Below are 8,965 nucleotides of genomic sequence, written 5' to 3'. Positions count from 1 at the left end.
CTTTACTAGCCGCAGCATTGCGTTGCAGGCTCACGTTCATCTTGTGGTCAATCCTGACCCCCAAGTCCTTTTCATCTGTAGTGCTCACCAGCATAGCGCTGCCGAGCCTATAAGGATGCTGCAGGTTTTTCTTCCCAAGGTAGAGAACCTTGTATTTTTCGGTGTTAACACCATCAGGTTCTTGTCCGCCCATTTCCTGAGCCTGTCAAGATCCTCCTGAATCACCCTCCTGTCCTCAATCGTGGATGCTTTACCCCAGAGTTTGGTGTCATCGGCAAACTTGGCCAGTCCGCTTCTGACACCGGTGTCCACATCGTTGATGAAGATGTTAAATAGTATGGACCCTAGGACAGAGCCTTGAGGGACCCCACTGGTGACCGCGCACCGAGACGATTGGCTCCCGTCGACCACCATCCTCTGGGTCTGACTGCGGAGCCAGTTCCCCAGCCCGCAGATTGTGGTGATGTCAAGGCCGCAGTTAGCCAGTTTAGCCAAGAGGTGATCGTGGGATACCAGATCGAAGGCTTTTTTAAAGTCAAGATATACAATGCTGAGCTCTTCCCCCTTGTCCAGATGATAAGTCACCTCGTCATAAAAGGAAATGAGGTTGGTCAGGGCTCGTTTAATCCAACTCCCGGCGCAAATTCAGAATTCACTGTTCCTAACACACCTCAGATGCCTGTCCAGGATCTTCTGGGAAGCCTCCAGAAAGGAGATTGTATAACTTCCCTTGGCAGCTTATACTATTGTGACGGGCTAGCTGGCAGTGACCTGGCCCAGGGGTTTTGAAAGGGCAAAAGATGACTGGAGGACTCGGGATTCCCTTTCCTCACCAATCTGGTAATGATTTGGTCCAGGGTTCTGAAGGGGTAAAAGATGATTGGAGGACTTTGGATTCCCTTTCCGCACCAATCAGGCCCCAGAGACTCACCCCCTCGTGTCCCGATTGGCCCCTTGGGTCACCTGAAGGGGGATAAAAAGGGCAGTGTGGCCTCACTTGGGAGACACCAGCGAGGGACAACAAGGAAGGGGCTTCACAGAGCTGAGCTAGCAGGGTAGGAGCAGTGCCCCGGAAGAGCCTGAAAGAGCAGGACCTGTAGGCAGCAGCGGTACCCTCGGCAGCGTGGCGTGCGGCCGGCAGGAGAGGCCCCCGCTGGGCTCCAGGATCCCCTGGGAGAGGCTGCACCCAGCAGGAGAGGCTCCGCAGCTCCAGCAAGGATCTGAGCAGTGACATGAGAGGTTCCCAGCTCCGCTTGCTGCTCCTCCGATCAGAGGCCAGGCAGCTTGATGTGAGGCTGGGCTCCAGGAAGGTCAAGGCCTCTCAGAGGCTGGTGGAGTGGTGGCTGTGGGGCAGCTTTTTCTGCCTGCCATGTGGGAGATCTGGGTTCAAGTCCCAACTGAGATGACCTGGGGTGAGTGAGATAACAAGAAGCAAATCTTGCAGTGGAAAGGGGTGACTGTGTTTCCCCCTCCAGGTATCGAGGCCCTATATTTCCTTGTCATTTTGCATTTTGTGCCTTTTTATATTTCACCAGCCCATATTGTTTGTTCTGCTTTATATTTTTATATTTTGTTAACCCTGTTTTTTGACAATGATTGTAAGTGTCTAACCGTTGTTGATTCCTGCCCCCTTGGGGCACTCTAGTGTCCACTATACTCTCTGATTTATGCCTGTTATGTTCCCAGTATTAAAAGGTATATGGTTAAGTCCCCATTGGTGGTCTGGCTCTGCTCTATAGGCGAGGAGAGTCCCTATACCTCCCACAGCGCTTGTGCACCTGCTTTGATCCCTTCAATTGTAGAGGGGGTACCATACGGGTTACACCACTATCCCAGGATTCTTACAGTAAGGAGTTTTTTTCCTGAGATTTGACCTACATCAGGTTTTAAATGCAAGTGATCTATAGTATTTCTGTTGCATGATCAGATAGTCCCAGCTTAACCCTGGTCCACACTGAAAATGGCTTCACAAACTGGCATTAGGGAAGCATCAGTCAATCCAGACTTCAAAAGCACATTTCCTCAACAAGTGTAACATGCTAAGTATACATGCAGCCAGGCTTCTCCGATGTCCATCAAACCCAGACACTTACAATTCTTCAGGAGACAAATGAAAATTATTCATCGATGCAGGCAGAGCTGCAGAGCCCTAACTGCACAGAGGATGACCTTGATGTCTCTTAGCTATATGCAGCTGCTTCGGAGTTGAGTTTTATCAGTCTTCTACACAAATGACTGAATGAATCTTTTACAAAACGGTGCTATCACATGACCTCTCCCGTCTAAGTAACAAGTCTGCCTCACACTCCAATTTCTTCACGTCCTGCGCTCTCAAAATTCTTTTAGCGCGTTCTTCACAAGACGCAACATCTTGTGTGAGACCTCAGTGCCACCATCTTAAAGCATGGGGAACCTTGCTCTGAGCTGTCAGAGCACTCAATACATCACCTTAGCAGCACATCCAAGTGGTCTTTCTGAAGGCACAGTGGACCTCAGCACAAGGTTCAGGATTTTAGGGCCGAACTACCATTCACAGGGAGGAGGCAATGACGAAACAAATGGCCCGGTTCCCTAACACGGTCTCGGGATTCCACCTGAACTAATTGGTTACGTTTTCAAAGGCGCACGCAGAGTTGGGAGAAGAAACTTGAAACGCTGCATGTTTCGGGAGCCAAGCTCGTTGATCTAAGTAGGGCAGCCTCGTAGGCACCTCCCCTCCCCCCAGTTAAAAATCTTCCGAGTGAGTGCCACAGCGCACTTCCACCTGCTGTCGGTCACATGTAGAGCGTCTCCCTCCCAGTATCGGTGCCCACTTTACCGAAGCGAAGGCTGCCTCTTCTGCATGCTTCAGCAGCGTGGCAGTTTGTAACGTGCAAGGTGGCTACACGGGGTCACTCAGGCATTGCTGTTAATGGTTTCACGTTTAGCACAGCAGCCAGGTTAGAGGCCGAGTGCAGTGGAGCAGCACCTGGCCCTGTTTGACGAGGGTGGCTGAGATCACACGCTTCCGCCGCCCAGCGAGAACACAAATAGTCGGTCATCAATGTTGGGGTCTGTGCTGATGCTCTCTGTCAGCAGAAAAAATTACCTGGTTACCCTGCAGTAGATCTGTCTTCGGAGATGGAGCCAGTGTGAATCCCATGACACAGTTTATAGTCCTCAGCAACACCGGCTTAGGAACTGGGGAGTGGCTAGAGCTGTCCTGCCCTTTCTGCCCTCGTATGGGATCAGGGGGTAGATCTGAGGCCATTGTATGGCCAGTAGACAGTGCTAGTCCAGACAAATCCTGCCTTGCATGGATGAGGTGCACATGTACCTGCAGTGGGGTCTACATTTGCTCTGTCGCAAAGAACCACGCTCCCTGTTGGCAAACTAACTTCTGCATAAAGGGAGAATATTTTGAAGGAATTAAGAAGAACGAACAAAGTAGGGGCAACCAGGAATGATAACTCAGTACAGTTCATTCAATGTTTAGGACACAAATATAGAATTAAGTATGAAAATAATTCCATAAGCATGTCCTGTCCTGTTACATTGCCTCTCTATGAAATAATGACTTCCAATAAAACCATCTGAAACTCGAAGAAGAACAAGTGCAGCTTTGTTTTGCATTTGATTTACATATACTTCTTGGGTTGGTGTTTCATGAAACTCACCCTCAAGCAGATGAGCTACATTTCTATTTCTTTCTCGCCTTGTTGTCCTTATCCTATGGGAAAATGCAAATTAAAATATGAACCTCTATGCAAGAAGCTTTAAGAAGATACTCAAATGAACAGTAAAAATAACTTTCTGATGGGAATACATTAAAATTACTGAACATACAGGCTGGCTGGCAGTATCAATTGCCAGCTGCAAAAACATGTAGCATTGCGATGGGAAACATACCAGTAAGAAGCTAGAAGCAGGCACTTGGGGAGAATCTAGTAGTAATAAATCCTATTTTTACTTAAAAGTGCATGCTGTCAAAGTTCAGCTTTCAGTATTTGCTAGTGAATGATGCAGTATGTTGAAAATTTGGGACCAAACTCATCCCTGGTATAATGCTGTTTTCTTCAGTGGAACTACTGAATTTGGTCCACTATGTTGAATGTTATTCTTGTGAATGTTCCCTTGTTTAACTGTGTGTGGCAGTTCAGAGAATATCCTCAAAGCAGTTAACTAGTGCCTGCAGAGAGACTGGCAAGCTAGGTCAGTCAGCAAGAATGAAAATGATAGACCTGCCTGGAAAACACTGTAGAAGGGAAAATGAGGTTCAGGTTTTGTTTTTAAAGCAGTCACTAAAGGGAAATGTTTGCCAAGTTATCTTCATCATTTAATGGCCTATTTCCAGGAACTGGACTAATCCCCTTTCTGATCTAACCCATATAATTTCACGTGAGATAAAGCTACCAGGGATTTGGCTCCGAGTTCCAACCATTTGCCATAACCGCCCCCCTTTGGGGATCCTGCAGCTCAAGACCACCTGCCTGTTAGGAGCTCCCATGTAGCATTTCATATCAGTACGTGGCTGATCTTTGCTGTAACAGCCCTGAACCTAAGCATTGATTTGGATTTTCCTTCCTCAGTTGTAAAGCAGCATCTGTAACTATTTTTATCAGGAGTGCTTTCAGCTGTAGTTATTCTCAGTCCCTGTTTAAGACCTCCTCTGCACATCGTCTGATGGAATAAAGCCACATTGTTTTGCCTTTTTAATATTTAACTTGTTTTTATATTGTTCTAGGATGGTTCTAATTATGTTGCTTAACATTTTTTGGGCTGGATCCCTAACGCCCCTGGGATGGAGAATTTCTAAATGAAAGTATCTGACCAACTTTTCAAAACGCCTGGGGTTAAAGACACGTGTAGTTTTGCATACGCACTAACTCTAGTTCATGTGCCCAGATCCTGGCTGTGCGTACGTTTATGTCGGCGGTTCTCTACCAGGGTACCGCAACATCCTGGACACTGCCCCAAGACCCTTTCAGGGGTGTTGCGGGGTGTCACATGATGTTAGCACCCTCAGGTTTGCAAACATGATGCACAAGATAAACCCAGCATTTTCAAATAGAAATCCATAGTGTTAAAGGGATTCTGACCTTTTGTGATCTTTCTCAGTTCTTTGCAATGGAAGAATTGCTCCAGTCTTTTTCTGTACTTAAACATAAGTGAAAACTAGGAACTGGTATTTTCTGAGGGGTGCCTTGAGTCTAAAAAGGTTGAGAACCACTGATTTTATGTATTTGCATGTATGTACTGGAGTTACCTTTTGTGCAGTTGCCAACGTGTGCACACTGAATCAAAGCTGTGAAAGTGGCATGGATTTTGCCCCAAACTTTTCTTGAAATTAATCTTTGAGTTAGTACTAGGTGTGGGGGGGAATGGGGATGTTACAGTGAGCTTATTTCTGTTTCTTTCTGTTACCAGTGGGTAGCTCATTAAAGTTAACTTGTAGTTTATTACTGAACTGTGTTCATTTATTCCAGCTTCTCCCCTAACTAGGAGGGGAGGGACTAATCACATGATGAAAAGCCCCAAGTGTGCACAAGGGGACAGAGTTGCAGTGAGAATCATGATATATAGGTATACTGATGCTGGGGCAATAAAACCTCAACTTTACATGAAAAGAAAGCGTCCGCAAAGCTTCTCCCTGCAACTAATGTTTCCTGCCATGAGCTGCAGAGTTTTCTACTTCCCGAGTAAAATTAATTTTTGCTGCATTGACAAGTAATGTCCTATGGATGTAATCAGTGTTTTCTAACATGCCTGGTATTTAAAATACTCTAAAATACTTCCGAAAATATCTGAGACTGAGAATCCCCTTGAAAATGGATTGTTTTAACCAAATGCTTTCTTAGTGAGTTCATGTGTAAAAAGGCAGGGTGTCTTATTAAGCCTCGCTGCTTTGCTGTCACAAAGCACTTAATAGGAGTCTCTACGTTTTTTGGTATTCGACTTCTGCAGGGTTGCGGAGGTGACCGAAGGGAGGTGGAGTGGGAAGGTGGAACGAGGACTTGACACTGGCCAGCAGAAAGGCACAGGATGGGGCTGAGGAATATGTGGACAGAATTTATCTGAACTTCTCATCTTTTTAGACAGAATGGTGCAAAAAGCTAATCGGTTCTGTTTCGTAGGAAGTAGACCTTGTTCTCATTATTTACAGTGGGGACAGGACGGAGTCCTCTGTGTGGCGAGCGGATTAAGGATCGGGCACTCTTCAGTGCCCACACTAGTGCTTATGTCTTGTATCACCACCACCAGCAACAACTCCTGGAAATCAGGGTCTGCGTTTGAACTCGCTCACATGCTGAAAATCACTTTACGTCTGGGAATGTTCTTAGTTCTGGCCTCTATGTTGATCGTGAATAACAGAATCGGACCGATGCTGAACAGAACCCCGGGCATTGTACTTGACACCTCTCCCCAGTCTGACTGTGAGTTATTAATGATTACTCCTTGAGCACAATGACCCAGCCAATTATGCACTCATATTATAGTAATATCATTGTGACCTATTTCCTCAGCATCAAGAACCGTACCAACATTTAGGTATGTCACATGTACTGCTTCTCCCCATCATCAGGGAAGGAAATCAGGTTTGGCAGGCATGACTTGGTCTTGACAAATAGAAAGCAGGATAGACTAGCACTTTGTACACTAACTGAAGTTAGTCTGTAAGTTGTTAATGAAAATAAAATTTAATTGGCCATCCCATATAGTCTGTAAATTATATCTTGTTATCCTTTAGGGTGGTTGATTCTCAGCCAGGGTGTTGGGGCACCCTGGGCTGCTGCCAGATCCTTTGAAAGGTGTCCCAAGGTATGAGGAGAGTTAACATGAACTAAACGGGTAAATGCAAGGGTTGGGCTTGTCCTGGCTTGGACGCTCCCCCAACCAAACTGCCCAGCCGCTCTGCAAGACAGTAAGCACCATATAAATTTTTCAATAAAGTTTTCAGAATTGGGTGCCACCTCAATTCAATTCACAAAAGTTATGGAGGGGTGTCTGGAGTCCAATGAGGAGTGCCTCAAGTCCAAAGAGGGTGAAAACCACTGCTCTAGGGGTTTAAAAATAGATTATTTAATGATGTGTCCCAGCATCTTCCCAGGAATCCAAGTTGGACTAATCTGTAGCTCCCCAGGAGCTCCCTTCCCCATTTTTCTAAAGGCGAGCACTACCTCTTATATCTGCCCACTTGTCTTCTGGGACCTAACTCATTCTCCATGACTTTTCAGAGATAATGGCCAATGGCACTGCAATTACTTTGGTCAATTTTCTGAGTACTTCAGGATGAATATCTTCCAGCCCTCCTGATGTGAAACACCAGCTGTCTCCACTTTGTTTTGTTCTTCTTCTACTCTAAACCGAGTACCTGGTCCCTGGTCCTTGGTGGCAATAAGATTAATCATCTGACAACTGCTTCTTTTTTGAGAAGACAGAAATAAAAGGCATTAGGCACACAGGTTTTCTCTGCAGATTCAAGAGGGATCAACCCTCTTCCCTGGTCTTCCTCTGCTAATAAAATTACAGAATGCTTTAGTGGACTTTTGTGCCCCTTGCTAGATTTCTCAAATTGTGCATTGTTTGTTTTTGTTTTGTCCTTACGTGGTCTTATGTTAATTATATAGTCATTTTTAGTAGCATGGCCCAGTTTGCACCTTTTCGTAAGATTCCTTTTACATTTCAAGTCATAGAGAACCTTATGTTTTAGCTTAGCTGGTCTTTGCTTCCGGATAGTATGCCCCTGTGTCTGTAACATTCCCTCTCTTTCAAGGAAGAACCAATTCTCCTGGGTTCCTTTTCTCCTTGGATTTGGCTTCCAAAGATTTTGCCTACCAGTTCTCTGAATTTGGTAAAGTCTTGGTATTCTGAAGTCCAGTGTGTTTTTTCTGCTGTTCTCCTTTCATCGCTGTTCTGCCCACAAAATCCACAAAATGTGTCCCCACCTCACAGAAGGAAATCAGATTAGATAGGCATGGCTTGCCCTTGAGAAATGCATGCAGCTATTGCTTACCTCCAATTCAGCCTCCAGGTGCTAACAAATTGACTGTTTTGATTACGTGTGCTGAAGATACTTCTACGATCTGTGCTATTCGGGAAGCCAGATGTCCTGGATTTTGTTTCAATTTCATGTTTTAAAAAAATGTAGCTTGGCTCTCGTCTCATCACGTGCTTCTGTAGCAGTAAGTCTTCTACATACCCATGTCCAAAACCCGAGAAAAAGCCCCCAAAACATTTTGCTAACATTCTGAACAACAGGCAGTCCAGTCACAGAGAAGACATCAATCAGCACGCTGCCATTTTAACAGAAGTCCAGCTGGCAGCACAATGCCCATCAGAAACAAGTGGAAAGGAAAACACCGCAGTGCTTCTTATTTAAAAATATACACATCACTGCATTTTACATACAAAATGGACTTGTCACAGTTGTAAAGGTGTCCGTTGAAATGTCCTTTTTTGTTGAGAGACACAATTACGTATATAGCACAAAGTTCATGCTAAGTCAGCAGATCTTTCAAGTATTTGAAAACCCGTACTGCCCTTTTCAGCACTGACATGGTAATAAAACATCCAGATCAGTGGTTCTCAACCCTCGGGCCACATGCAGCCTAATCAGCGCACTGCTGCGGCCCCTGTCACATCCTGTTAAACGGACACACAGGAAGTAAATTAGGTGGGTGCCTCCCACGTAACACGTTGAGAGCTGCAAGTGTGGCCCACTATGGCAAATAGGTTGAGAACCACTGATCCAGATCATTTAGCTTTATTACCTGATCAAAGGAGAATGCTGTACAGTATTACCCAAACACCTGCTAGTGAATTCAGACTGTGAAATAAACACCGTGCCCTGCCTGGGGTTTTGCAGACAGACTAACAGCCTGATGTGCACAGTGGTCTTGAGCGTAGCGGGCGGTGAGCATGTGGCCAAAGCCACTCATCCTGGCAGATTTTGCCCAGGTGTCCTTTTTTGAAGCTGACAGCACAA

At 45.6% G+C, this 8,965-nt stretch overlaps 1 long non-coding RNA gene across 1 annotated transcript; it reads right to left on the bottom strand.

The window, feature by feature from the left end:
• Positions 1-1,889: 1,889 nt before the first annotated feature.
• LOC109317842 lies at positions 1,890-8,610 on the bottom strand. Its single transcript, XR_002103130.1, has 3 exons — positions 7,994-8,610; positions 3,657-3,709; positions 1,890-3,068 (listed from the first exon to the last, which is right to left on the bottom strand). It is a non-coding gene; the product is annotated as an uncharacterized LOC109317842 (long non-coding RNA).
• Between the last annotated feature and the right edge of the window lie 355 nt (positions 8,611-8,965).

Source organism: Crocodylus porosus, unplaced genomic scaffold, assembly GCF_001723895.1.
Source record: "Crocodylus porosus isolate Cpor-Errol unplaced genomic scaffold, CroPor_comp1, whole genome shotgun sequence".
Classification (NCBI taxonomy): domain Eukaryota; kingdom Metazoa; phylum Chordata; order Crocodylia; family Crocodylidae; genus Crocodylus; species Crocodylus porosus.
This window is presented reverse-complemented; position numbering and strand designations above follow the sequence as displayed.